The 13,412-nt window shown below is 37.6% G+C and overlaps 1 long non-coding RNA gene across 1 annotated transcript; it reads right to left on the reverse strand.

The window, feature by feature from the left end:
- Window positions 1–101: 101 nt before the first annotated feature.
- On the reverse strand, window positions 102–3,708 carry LOC124168531. The gene is made up of 3 exons (XR_006866957.1): window positions 3,433–3,708; window positions 594–766; window positions 102–480 (listed from the first exon to the last, which is right to left on the reverse strand). It is a non-coding gene; the product is annotated as an uncharacterized LOC124168531 (long non-coding RNA).
- Between the last annotated feature and the right edge of the window lie 9,704 nt (window positions 3,709–13,412).

Raw genomic sequence — 13,412 nt, forward strand, 5'->3', positions numbered from 1 at the left:
ACGAAAAGGAAGCTTTTCCCCGGGGATAAGGTCAACATGCATTACCACTTATTGTTAGTTTCTTTCTAAGAATAAATTTGGCATTTTTCTTTGGTAGGTTGTTTTTTTTTTTAATAAATCATTTTATTACCCAGTGAATTTACATTAGGCAATTATTGGTCATTTTTCTGTTCCAAGCTGTTATGATATTTCTAATTCTACTGGTTTTAACACTCATCTTCTCAATTGAGTAGGTAACATTGAAACTTCATACAGGCATTAATAAATTTCTTTTATGTAGTATAAAGGAATAAAGAGGTAAAAATATTCTGTACACCATTTACATTTGGCAGAATTACATAGATTCTCATCACAAAAACATATGCTGGTCTCCACCTTTCCTGGTATTGTCATGCAACCAGATTGTACCTCATTGCCATGGGTATCATACTTCCCATGGCATCCACGAGATGTAGTCTCATTACCCAGGTCTTGGGCAACCTTAACAGTACAAAAGTTTACCTTCTCATTTGGGCACTGAGAAACATAGGATATCCTTTCCTTTTTGGTATTTAATTTCCAAAATTTAGGGCTGCAGAGTGGTGGAAACTTACTTGATTCAGATGTGCACTGATAGCACCTCAAACTCCTTCCTTCCTTAGTGGTCTTAGCTTCTGGTAATATCCCGTGACTTTCATTCTTTATTAATTCTCCAAATGTAGCATGCCTCACTAATATCACCAGGGTAACGGCAATGTATGATGAACAGAAAAGTCTCATGAAGAAGCTATAAATGGTATTACCTCAGATTAATATCAGGACAGAGGTGGATTTAGGGGAGGTGCTGTCCCCCCCTAAATAAGCCACTAAAAGCTTATTATCTTCACATAACAGACCTCAGATGCATTATCACAAAGAGGAAATGCATACCTCCTAAGTGCCACAGTAAGTGCCTCCCCCCCATTACAACGACTTAAATCTGACCATTTCCGGGTGCATGTTAAATAAGTCCAATAATTATTTATGTCAGAACTAAGTTCCAACTTTATAGTAATAATTTCATTGAAGACTTAAGAAGTAGACGTAAGTAACATAGTTTATTGTGACCAGTGACATAGAGAGGGGAGTCCAAGGTCCAGACCCTCCTCCCAAAGTATAAAAAAAACAATTACTCTGCTTCATAAAGGAAAACAAATGATTGAAAAATCAGGAATTTACTTAATACTACTTTGAAAAATTAAGTATTTTCGATTATGAAAAGTGCTAATATTAATTTACAACCCTCTGCTTAGTAGGTACACTGTTTTAACAAAAGTTTTCCCTTCCCCTCGCCCAGGCAAAATTCCTGGCTACCCTACTGATTATGACCCTTATAGAAAGTTGACGTGGTTTAGTTAATTGGGTGTGTTCAACAAACAGTACAGCCAATGAAAGGTTACAAGGTATGATAACAATTTTTTCACTGCTGCTAAACCCCTTCTCCAGCGCAATAATTAGAGCCTCCCTAATGTCTTCCTTTTCTATATTTAATATAAATCCTATTTTTTCCTATCTATAACTAAACTATGGATTCGGGTATGAGTTTTCAGGAGATACTTAAAAGGGAGGAAAGGCTGGCATTAGATGATGGTCGGGCTAGGATAGTTAGACAGGTACTGCAAATACGTGAGAGGGTAGGATTATGAGAGAGATGAATAAGAGAGGTTTGCAGAGGAACATCTGGTATAGCCTCATTCATTGGTCCTAAAGGAGGGGCCAGTCCAAACATAATTTGGCTTCAATGCATCTTTTGTCCCTGTTCCTTTAGAAAAGCTGTTTTTGGGTGGGGAACAGTAAGAAATGGAGAATAGGGAGTGAGAAGAATTTGGGCCTAATTATTCTCTTTGCCACATACCCTTTGGCAGCACTAGCTTAACCCAGTGCTGTAGTTGGGCTGGTACGGCGTACCCCCTAAAATCCGAACTCGTTATAAGCGTACCAGTTAAACTACCTTTATAAATCTGTAAAAAAATAGCCCTACTGTAGATTGTCCAATACATTTCAGAAAGAAAATTCGAAAATGATAATTTATTTGTTCTGAGTTATCTCGTGGTACAACTTGGAACTAATATGAGAGTCTGAGTTTGACATTTCAATTACGTCTGGATGAATAATACATTTTCAGCTGTTGGCAAATTTTGGTGAGTACCAGTAGCGCAGCGAGGGGGGGGGGATTTGGGGGAGAAAACCCCCCCCCAGAGCTCAGAGAAATTTTTAAGTTTAACCTATTTTACTTATTTGGATCAGTATTACTTGTAGAATAGTGTTAGGATTTATCAAATATCCCTCAGAAAGCTGTAAAACTAGCCATTTAAACCATTATTCTTAAAAATTTTCGGGAGGAGGGCCCCTGCAACTCCTGCTTACCCTGGTGGGTATGCAATACCACCACACCCTTAAGTATCAGTTGTGCCTAAACCCCCCCCCCCCTAGCTTTAATTCCTAGCTGCGCCCATGGTGAGTACTGCCTAAATTTTTTTCCCAACTACAGCACTGGCTAAACCTATCATCTGTTTGCCACCTACTTATATAAGTTGGTAATAGCCAGAAAAATTCGGTTAATCGAACAATTGCAAATCAATTGATTGATTGATTGATCAATCTAGTCTTCCGAGTATATTGGCACTTGAATTCATCAAGCGGGTAATTAGGGGGGTAAATATAACCCCCCTAAACCCCCTAATATTTTTTTTTATAATAATAGCTTTTATTACAGAAAATATCAACAAAAAAAAAGGTACATAAATCTTTCCATGGAAAAAGTGCCAGAAATGTTTTTCAGTAAATATATATCGAATATGTGATAATGTTATAGGGGGGGGGGGGGGTTTTAAAGCTCCGCTGTACTTTGGTTTAAGCAGGTCAATGTGGTAACCGATTGAGGGATACGGGGGCCTTAGCTGGGGAATGTTATGTCCATTGAATTTGCCAAGTGTATGTTAATTTATTTATTTTATTTTAATAAAGAGATACACATACAGCAATACTGCCAATTTAAAGTGCACTTATAACAACAAAGATTAAATAATTAAAGAATAATTATTTGATTACAAATTCAAATAGAGTAAAAAAGAAAAACAAGCATTTATCCGGCTATCTAGTCATTTATGCGATAAATATGTTAATGCCCGATGAGTAAAATTTTTAAGTGTCAGACCAAATGGATCAATATCACTGGGTAGAGTATTTATTAAAAGGGAAAGCCTAAGAAATAACTCTGTGTCTAAATAGAGTACATAATCTGCCCAGGGTATACACTTTGTTTGCTCAAGTTGGTTTGCCTCTGATGTCTTAAAACTCGTATTACGTACGTATTCGTCTCTCCAGTTGAGATGTAGTTACAAAGAATGCTCAATTAGACAAAGAGATAAATTTCTATATCTATGAAACTGGACAGTTATCGAAAATGCTTACTTTTGATGTGAGATTCTGATGTGCTTAGTTGACACAACCAAATGTTGCTCTGTGATTGTTTGATTCAACTATTTTTTAAAGTCACAGTCTAGCAACATGTCATGGCAACGGTCAGAAGTGGCCAAACATCTTCCTTATGTATCTGTGGTAAACAATTGTATACTGACTGCCAAGGAATTTCATCCCACATGACAGGGAACTTTTGGTACTCCCTATTTTATGATATCAACTAGTAATGATAGCAACAATTTTTATAAATATGTGTGTGTGTGATGTTTAGGTAGAATAATTTATCCTACCTAATTAGGCAATTTTACTGTGGATATTTGCTCACCCAGATTCTCTGTCCGCTACCGTCACTTGCACAGTCTGGGCCATGTACAGATTACAAATGAGCTGCATAAATCTCCAATCTATGCCTATTTCCTTGAGAATATCCATTAGCTTTACCCAGTCCACTTTATCAAATGCTTTTTCAAAATCCATGAAGCAGGCATGCACATCCTAGTGATATTCTAGGTTCCTCTCCACCAGGGACCTCATTATCAATATTGCATCATGATGGAAAACAAAGCTTGAAATTTTTTTCACAATTCCCCTACCCCCCTTTTCCACCCTCTCCCCTTCTACACTGCTATCCTCCCCCCTAATACCAGCAGCAGCCAATAATCTCCTATCTTTGCCCCCGTACTCTCACTCATTGATTCCCCTTTTCTTCCTGCACTCTACTGCCTGCCAATTGCCCCCTCTCCGATGGTCCTTAATTGTGCTATCCAATATCTCCTTATCTTATGTGGACCCTCATATCTATGCTTCACCATCAAACTTTTTCCATTGCCTCCCTTCATTATAACCCCCCTATCTCATTCCTATTTAATTCAGGTTGTCCTCCTGCCCTCTTCACTTTCGACCTCACACCGCGAGTACATACCTTTTTTCCTTCAACTCACTGAGGAAAGCCTCACTATTGAGTGCCGAAGTACATATTCAAGCTGTTCCTCGTCCACCTTTGACTTTGCTTCTTCTTTGAGCTTTTCTTTCCTGGAATGTTGAAACCATCCGTGAGTGAATGAATTTGTGAATGACTGTTACCAGGGTGTGTGTGTGTGTGTACATCAACCAACTACCAGACATCCTTAGCAGGGTGTCTCTAGTCCTGTGAAGAATCCTGTGTTGTAGAACAAGAAGCCTTATTTTGGGTCCCTAAAGCCCTCGTAAAGAATCTTGTTTTGGTTGCTTGTATGAGTGAGTGGGTGTGTATCTGTTTTATGGTTGAGAGGCTGTATGTAGTTTGGTCCCTGTGGTGAACCTCTCCCCCTTCCCACACACCAACACAATGATTAATTTTTGCGAGGTGGACAAGCATTGGAAGATATTACACGGCTGTTTGAGTTTTTTCATTCCATATTGCATTTCATCATGAGTTGACTTTTCCTTTCTAAAACCAAATTGATCTTCACCCAAATATGTACTCGTTTGCTCTCACCTTCATCCGTCTGTTTAATATCCTCAGTACCACATTTACTGCGTACACTATTAGGCTAACAGTCCTACAATCTCCACATTATACAGCTTTCTTCTCTTTTGGTAGCAAAATTAGAACCATTTTCACGAAATCATTCGGATAACATCCCTCCACATAGATCCTGCATACTCATTCAAAATACCTCACCATCTCTCCCTACATTCTTCAGAAGTTCACGCGGGATATTGTCCATGCACAATGCTTTTCTAGCTTTCATATAATGAAGGTTTCTCTGGATTTCTGCATTTAAGATCCCTGGCCCAAGATTACCCTCCTCCACTGCACGTTTCTCCTCTAAATTTAATTTTCCCAGTCTTTTCCCTCGGTCATACAGTTCCTCCACGTACTCTCTCCATCTGCTCTGAACCTCTCCTCACTCAGTTAACATCCTAATTCTATCTTCAACGCTTTTTTTTGACATGGTTTACCCTCTTTTCCCGCACCATGGTGTCAACATGCCTCATTTTCCTTCTGAAGCATTTTCATTTCACTGTAACTGGAGCAGTCAAAGCTGCTAAAAAGTCAATTGGCTACATTGACAGTAGAAGGATAAAAAAGCTGTGTAAAGCGGAGGAACGCACTGCATTTTCCACCAAGCCTCCCCAGCCCTATTCGTTTCACGCCATAATCTATTATTAAGTTCCCTGTACGTCCTTTTTCCTTGCTGTGAGTCCACATTTTTCCACTTCCTTCACTCATCCATTTCTTTTATATACATATTCCTCTATTATCCACAGCTTATTTATCCTTCTACTGTCAACTTAGCCAATCGACTTTCAGCTATTTTGACTGTTCCAGTTTTTATATTATCCCACCTTCCTCCGAAGTCTGTGGATTTTTAATCTTCCCAAATGCAATTTTCCAGTAGATCCTGATACTCTCTTCTTATAGTCCCCATGAGAGCTTCCCATTTCCTCACCTTTCTAATTTTTATAAGTTTTGAATCTTAATTTGCATTTCATAAGCACTAGGTTGTGATCTGAATCCGCATCCAATGTAGGGAAGCTGCAGGAGTTTTTTCATAATATTTATTCCTAAACTTCTGTCTTACCATACAATAGTGCCCCTGATATCTCCCCTTATCCCCTGGACCCCGGATGATTGAACCATGTGTTTGTGATGTCTTATTTCTCCTGCAAAATTCTGCTTTCTCTCCCCTGCTGTTCCGCATTCCTAATCCAAATTCTCCTATTTCGTTCCCATCCCTCCCTTCCCCAACTGCGGCATTCCAGTCCCCCATCACTACAAGACTTTTTTATATGAGGCTTCTCTAATTATTTCCTCAAGTTTGACTTGCCTCACAATTAAATTTTTGTTTTATTCCACAGGTCTCTTGAAATCATTGTATGTTGGAGGGTGGTTAATTAGCTACTATCTCCATTCACTACATGATTATCAGAAATATGGATTCTGCTTATCTTTAACTTTCTGACCATGCCTTGTAAGGTAATAAGTATTAGGCTTCACTAATCATCCCCATCATGGATGCTTTGATGATTAGTCTTATCTTGGCCATTGTTAAACCTTCCTACATCATCATACCCCAGGTGAATGGAAATTCAGAAGTGTTTCCAAAATATCTGCCTCAGCCTTCCCTTGATTATTAGTATTATCTTTTGTTGTTTCTTCTGTCTGTACCATATTTATTCGAAGATAAATTTGAGGCATTCTATAGGATGAGGGATTTTAATACACTGCTGGTGGCTTTAGTGACGAATATGTATGCATATCCAGGTACTTAGATGAGTTTCATCTTAGTCACCTTCATCATGAGATTCCTTTAGTAGTTCCCTTGCCTAGCTATCAACATCAGCATACCAATGTCTCATTCTTGTATATCTAATAGCTCAGACAAATGACAATTGCAGAGTCAGGAAAATCATATACATACATAATGTGGGACTGTGAGTGGGTCTTTCAAAAATTAATCTTTGAGCTTTGAGAAGACAGAATACATATATGTAGTACCAGCTTGCTGCTTATGAATAGCACTACAAATTATGCCTTTTGAGGTGAAGGTAAATCGGTTCTACTCTACAACTATTTTTCTTCTATTACAAATATTTCTGCTTGGGGTGGCTTAACACTTGATGGCCAATCATGTTAAAATAATGTTGGCCAATTATCAATGTTATATTTGTCTACTTCAAGTGTGTTGAATAATTTTTAAGTCCAATTTGTATGGTAGCATGTTTCTATCAGGCTAAAACTCTTTCCATAATTAAAACTCCATTAAACATGCTGAAAATTGACTCTTCCCAGCGAATGCAAAGCAATGATACTTACCATTTTCTAAGGTTTATTTTCGTTTACATTGAAATACAAGCAACATGGTGTTGCATAAATAAATCAGTCATGTGCGCATAGTAAAAATTGGCTGGGTTCAGGGGACTTGAAAAAACTTGAAATCCAAACTGAACTTATTTTTTATTGCTACCTTCATTTTATTGTGTTTATCTAGGTTTTAAATTCTTTATTTTAGCACATTCCATGCAGACCGTTTTTTAGAGAAAATGCCCTGTGGCTGACATTTTGGCAAAAATTTGTATTTTATTATTATTATTTGAACGACGTGATCTTATGAGTTGTGATGCTAGGTACATGTTTTCACTCTTTTTTCCAAAAGTAGCTCTTCATTTGTTTAAAATTTGAAATTAAAATTTTCTAAGTATCCTGTCAAACGTGTGATACTTCCCACAACACACTATCTATTCCCGCTATTTCCTCGCTCTTTGTCAGTACTGCGGCGAAAACCCATGCAGACCTAATCATTTTCTGGAAAACTAATGAAAATAGTAATGAAGCTAATATTAATTTTTCAATCTGGAAATGATACATTTAAACACAATTTCAAATGTTTTATTGGACAAAAGTTAATATTACGAATATTTCCTGCAAAAGTGTTGTTCCCTATCATTAAAAATGTGACTGAGCTATATATCCTCTGGAAAAGATTTTATAATGATATACATAGGTTTATGAATAAAAAGGAAAATTTGTATGACAAAGAATTATTTTAATGAAACATATTGTTTTACAAATCAAAAATTGGCAAGCATACGAAGATAGATCTTTTGTGTAAGATCCAATGGTGATATTGTTAATGACCTTCTGTATACTTCCCGTTCCCCGCTCCTCAGCCTTCACCTCTTCCATCAACCCCATACCCTCACACATTAGTGGTTTCCCTTCCCTCAACCGTCACCCACTCCCACCCCCACCTATGCTCTTAAACATGGAAAATTTTGTACTCGGTTAATGTCCTTGGTATTCTTCCCTCTCTCCCCTACCTCTCACTCCTTGCCCACCTTTCACTGCATTTAGTTAGCTTGGGTGCATCGACCCTTCCTACCTCCCCATCCTCTCAAATCCCCTTGGCTTTACAACCAGGGAAAACCTAACCCGCCTCCCTCCCAACCTCCCCCTACCTCTTGATTACCCCCCCCCCCCCCGTCCCCCCACTACTCTGGTTTATATATAAGGAGAATCTTCATTTTACTCATCGCCAGATGATGACGCAGTGCGTCGAAACCATGGTCGCGTCTTAATAAAGTATATGTGGAAAAACAAAGTAAAAAATTTTTTAATCATAAGATCTTTTCATTTACTATTTCCTATTCATGGAATAATATCATTTTTTCAATAAACAAATTTGAATAGAAAATATAAAAGGTATGCATAAAAAAATAATTTTGTCCCGCTGGGTAAATAATTTTCAGCATAACAAATTCTTGTGATACTTCTGGAAACACTCAAGACACAATCAAGGTTCAGCCAGGCAGGTGGGGCTATAATATGACATGTCCTGGCAGACATTCTTCGTGAAGCACTCTCTACACTTCTGTTTTCGTCTTTTCTGTATTTCGTGATTGTCATATAATCAGGGAAATGTCCTGAAAAGCCCTTGGTTTTGGATGAGACAAGCTAGGATGACGGTCTCATCAAAAGGAGTCAAAGATATAGATATTGTCATAAGAGATTCTATAATTTGAATTTGAGAGTCGATGAGAGGAATTTTCCAAAAATTTTCTGTGAATAAAAAGTAACTGTTCAGTAACAGTAACTTAGGTGGATTCCCAATTTTTAGTACCATTTGGTGGATTTCCTTTCAATGGGAAATTAAGACATCATTTGAAGCCAATGATCAATGTCACAATTGTAATTGCTGTATTCAACCACCACCTGTGGCTTTCTTGGCGTGCACTCTCATCTTATCGTGTATTCAATCATTTTTTTGCACCGAATTCAGTGCTGATCACCCGCACCTCCCTCGTATCCTTCCACCTTAGGATACAGATTTCATCCTCAGAAAAGGCCTCCACCATCTCACCTCTTCTCCATTCGACTTCTCTCTCCTGAAGCAATGCAAGTACATAATATAAAGGATGAGTTTTTCAATAATCGGAAATATGGCAATTTTGATAATTCTTGTATGAAAAATAAAGCCAAAAAGTGGTGAAATTCTTGTGGTTAAATATTTCCATTTAGTAATATTCCTGCAGGACAACCATTGCCCATTATATATCCTCGGATGTATATATCCTTGGGCCGGATCAGTTTCTCTGAGTCGGTGGCGTGAAACTGGGTTAGGGGAAGTTGCTCTCTTAAGCATTTTTTTGTTGCGGAAGATGCCAAATAAAATGCTTGTAAGAGTTTAGAATATTATGGAAAAAATAGCAAGTAATGAGTCTCTAATACAAATGTTAGTGAACATAAGGATGGGAAAATCTAGCTATTGTGCATAAAATGTAAATAGTAAAAAATAAATTGCAATGTGGAACCAGGACTTCACTAAAAGTATTGAAAAATTTATACAGATATGGTTACTATTTCAAGTGTAGCAGCAAATAAACAGTGATAAAAACAAATTTTGCCATGATGAAATCGTAGCATATGAAATTCACTGAAACTTTAAAGATATGAGAAAGTATAAGGCTTTATTATTTATCGTAAGGATTGAATTACACATACCTGGAGTATGTCCAAAATTAGGCAACCAGCCAAGCAATTTACCACATTACTGTTAATTGACACTAAAAATAAAGAAAACATGGTACCCACTTTTGGTGTTTACATGAATGCAGCAACGCACGGGAAATTTGACTTATATGTAGCTACTTGTGAAAAGGCAGTTTGCTTACATTTATTTTTCATACATTGATAACACAGAAAATATCAGAGTTAATTCCTCATTTTCCTGATATTTCCAGAGATAATAAAATTTCCTGTGATTTCCCAAGTGCCGAACACCCTGTTATTATATTTTTTAATTGCTAATACTCGATTCCAAAATTCAGTGTGCGTTTGCAATGCAGTCCATAAAGTGCTTCAGAATTAAAGCAGACAGTGGCCTTCACCTGTGGTTCTTCACTTGTCTGATACACATTCACTCATACACACACACTTGACGTACCAAGTTACTGGAGTTCTCAGAGATGACGCAAAAAAAAAAACAGGAAGGCATTGGGGTTTGGGAAAAGGGTATAGAAGGCCAGCGGGAGGGAGTAGGGGTGATTTTGTAATTCACGCAATGAAACCTCATACATAATTAAATTACCAATTTTCCATCACCATAGGCCATAAATTCAAGTTTGCTACTAAGCAATAAAATTATAGCAGTGCATAATTTCTTAACTTTTAGCTATCGGAAGGCATATCCAAACGTGATTATCAATTATAAGCCCCCTAAAATGTCTGATTTCTTTAAATTTGTAATAAAAGTTGCAGTGGAGAATCATGTTCTACCAAGTATAAAAAAGATGGCATTTTTAACCTTTTCGCTGCGGTGCACTCTACGGAAATCTACCGATCACGTACGGCAAAAGCGCTAAAGCCATGGCAGACAGGAAGAAAAGGTATGTTCACAGCAGCTTGCCGTGCGAACGTACCAGGTACGTTCACAGCAGTGAAAGGGTTAAAACAGGTATTTATAAACAGTAGTCACAAATGAAAACACTTAGTATCAAATTAACCTCAATCCAAAAATACTTAAGCCAGAAAACTACATAGAATATTTGGTAACATTATGGCTAATAACAGACTTTTATCAGTATGTACTATTTTAAGTGTGCTGGAAAACTAATGGAGCATAACCACAAATACTTATCGTAAGTAGTAGGAGTTATCAACAACTAACTACTCCACAATCTACCTATCCTACCACACTCTAGATTAGTTCAGTTGCATAAATGTAAAAATTCTAGGTATAACAGGTAAGTATACCCTCATACCTAAGTAGATGGAAATGTAACTAACACATTACAAGTTGAAATTTTCTGCATTGAAAATAAAAATACGTATAAGGTTAGAATATTTTTACTGCACAATGAAGCCGCATCAGTAGAAATGCTGAGTACAATATGAAATCTTTAAGCATTTACGATACCTGATGCTCATTCGAAAACAGACAAAAAACTGGGCAATGTTTGGCACCATTCAGGTTAAATATTAACATTCCGATTTCATAAATATAACGCACCTTTGCCCACTTAACATATCCCGCGTAGCTAATTCTGGCTCATTCACATCAGCTCTATCGCCAGCCTTGGTCTGGAAACGTCGATCACTTTGCAATTCTCTTTTCGACGACAAGATTTCGACTTTCAAGACAAGAAAGGATGAGTGTGCTTAGTTCACACGTCTGTCAGCAAAACGAAAACAAGGCATTCATTGCGGATACAGGCGATATGTGTCCCAACAAATGAAGACAGCGTGAGAATCAGTTGACTCTCGCTCATTGATTGAGTCAATTGCAAACAACTTACCTTGACTTTGTGGTTAAAATGTAACATTTAAATGCACACGCAAAAAGAAATAAAATCAACAAGAATGAAATACGCTTGCTCAGATTGCGCACCTTTGGCACAGAGTACTGCATGGCGCTTCGCACTCATACTCCAAGTCCCGGTTGACAGACGGTATGTATGTGGGTATGGTAGGTATGACGGTATCATGGCCAAGGACCATGGGATGACCATGATGGCGCGACGCGGCGACGCCATGCACCCTGCGGCAATGGAAGGGACCATTCCAATGGGGCATTTGGACGGGTGAACCAAAGGATCTCCATTTGAGGCGAACGAGGGGACACGTGCGACTTAGGAAGAAAGGGGTGAGGAGCGTGCAATTTTCTAGGTTGCTCGAGACAACATTTGCCCACAGATTACTCTGAACGCAGCCTTAAATAACAGGAAGGAACATAATAGATGCATGGGATCGCGGTGTTCACATGTAAATTGATAAATACATTTTGGAACCATGGGCGTTACCAGCGAGGGGCAGCTGCCCCGCATAGAAGCAAAAATCGCTTAAGTCTTTAAGGAAAATCAGACTGGATTGGATCGAAAATTTTCAACAATTTTTCTTTAATATCAGTTTAAGAAATGTAAATAAAATGTTTTTTTATGCAATTAATTTTTGAAAACTAATAAAGCGCCATTAAAATTGTCTTTAAATGATGGTTTCATTCGTCTTTTCCATGCTAAAATGTTACAGCTTGAACCCCCCCCCCCCATAGTTTTGATCCTGGGTACGCTCTTTGAGGGTTCATTAAGGAACGAAAAAGCATGCCAACATATGAAAAATTCATTTAAACTACTTTGCGATTAAGTTTGATACATGAAAATAAATAGATATTTGTTCTGAAATAAAGCTAAAGCCTAAATAAAATAGGATAACCATATATATAGTATTTCGATAATAATTTTTATTTTGCAGTTGTATTAAAGTCATTTTTGTAACTAGATATTTATTATTTCATGTATTTACGATATTCATTTACAAGCTTAACATTCTGCTTCTTAACATTCCATCCACAATGGTTCCCTGGATACCGTCGATGGTGATTCTTAACTGGAAGTCTGTGAGAATCCCTATGTAGCAAGTAGGGCAGAGGGTTCAAGGGATTTAAACCCCTAACTGCTTGTGAGAGACAGTCTTAAATATAAAGAGCTCCCTACCCATGTGGTCTCCTAAAACATTTTCTGGCTCTGGCCTTGCCCAGTCTACTGGCTAATCTATAAAGCTTCCAATTAGGGGGACCCTAAATGAGATATGGATAAGTAAACAGATAATTATACATGTGTTCTAAGTGCCATTTTACTTCATAATTGATATATACTCACCCCTATCCTGAGAATAAGCCTAGGGATGAGTCTGCTGACTGAAGTATTGGACCAAGTTGGGTGACATCAACAATGGGCCATGACACAAGATGTTCATCAATCAACTGTTTGAAAATGTTATTCCTGATTTGAATTGTCTGGCGCCATTTATTTTTTCCACTTAACTATCATCAACTAATTATTTGTTAGAATTGAAGTAGTAATTTCATATCAATTCCATTGTCAGATGAAAATCAAAGCTTATAGTGTCAGAGTGACTCCACTCTAAAGAAATCCAAAATATCCACTCTAAGGAAAGCATACAGCATTTAAAACAGCTGTCGAAAGCTAAA

The sequence above is a fragment of the Ischnura elegans genome, chromosome 11 (assembly GCF_921293095.1).
Source record: "Ischnura elegans chromosome 11, ioIscEleg1.1, whole genome shotgun sequence".
NCBI lineage: Eukaryota > Metazoa > Arthropoda > Insecta > Odonata > Coenagrionidae > Ischnura > Ischnura elegans.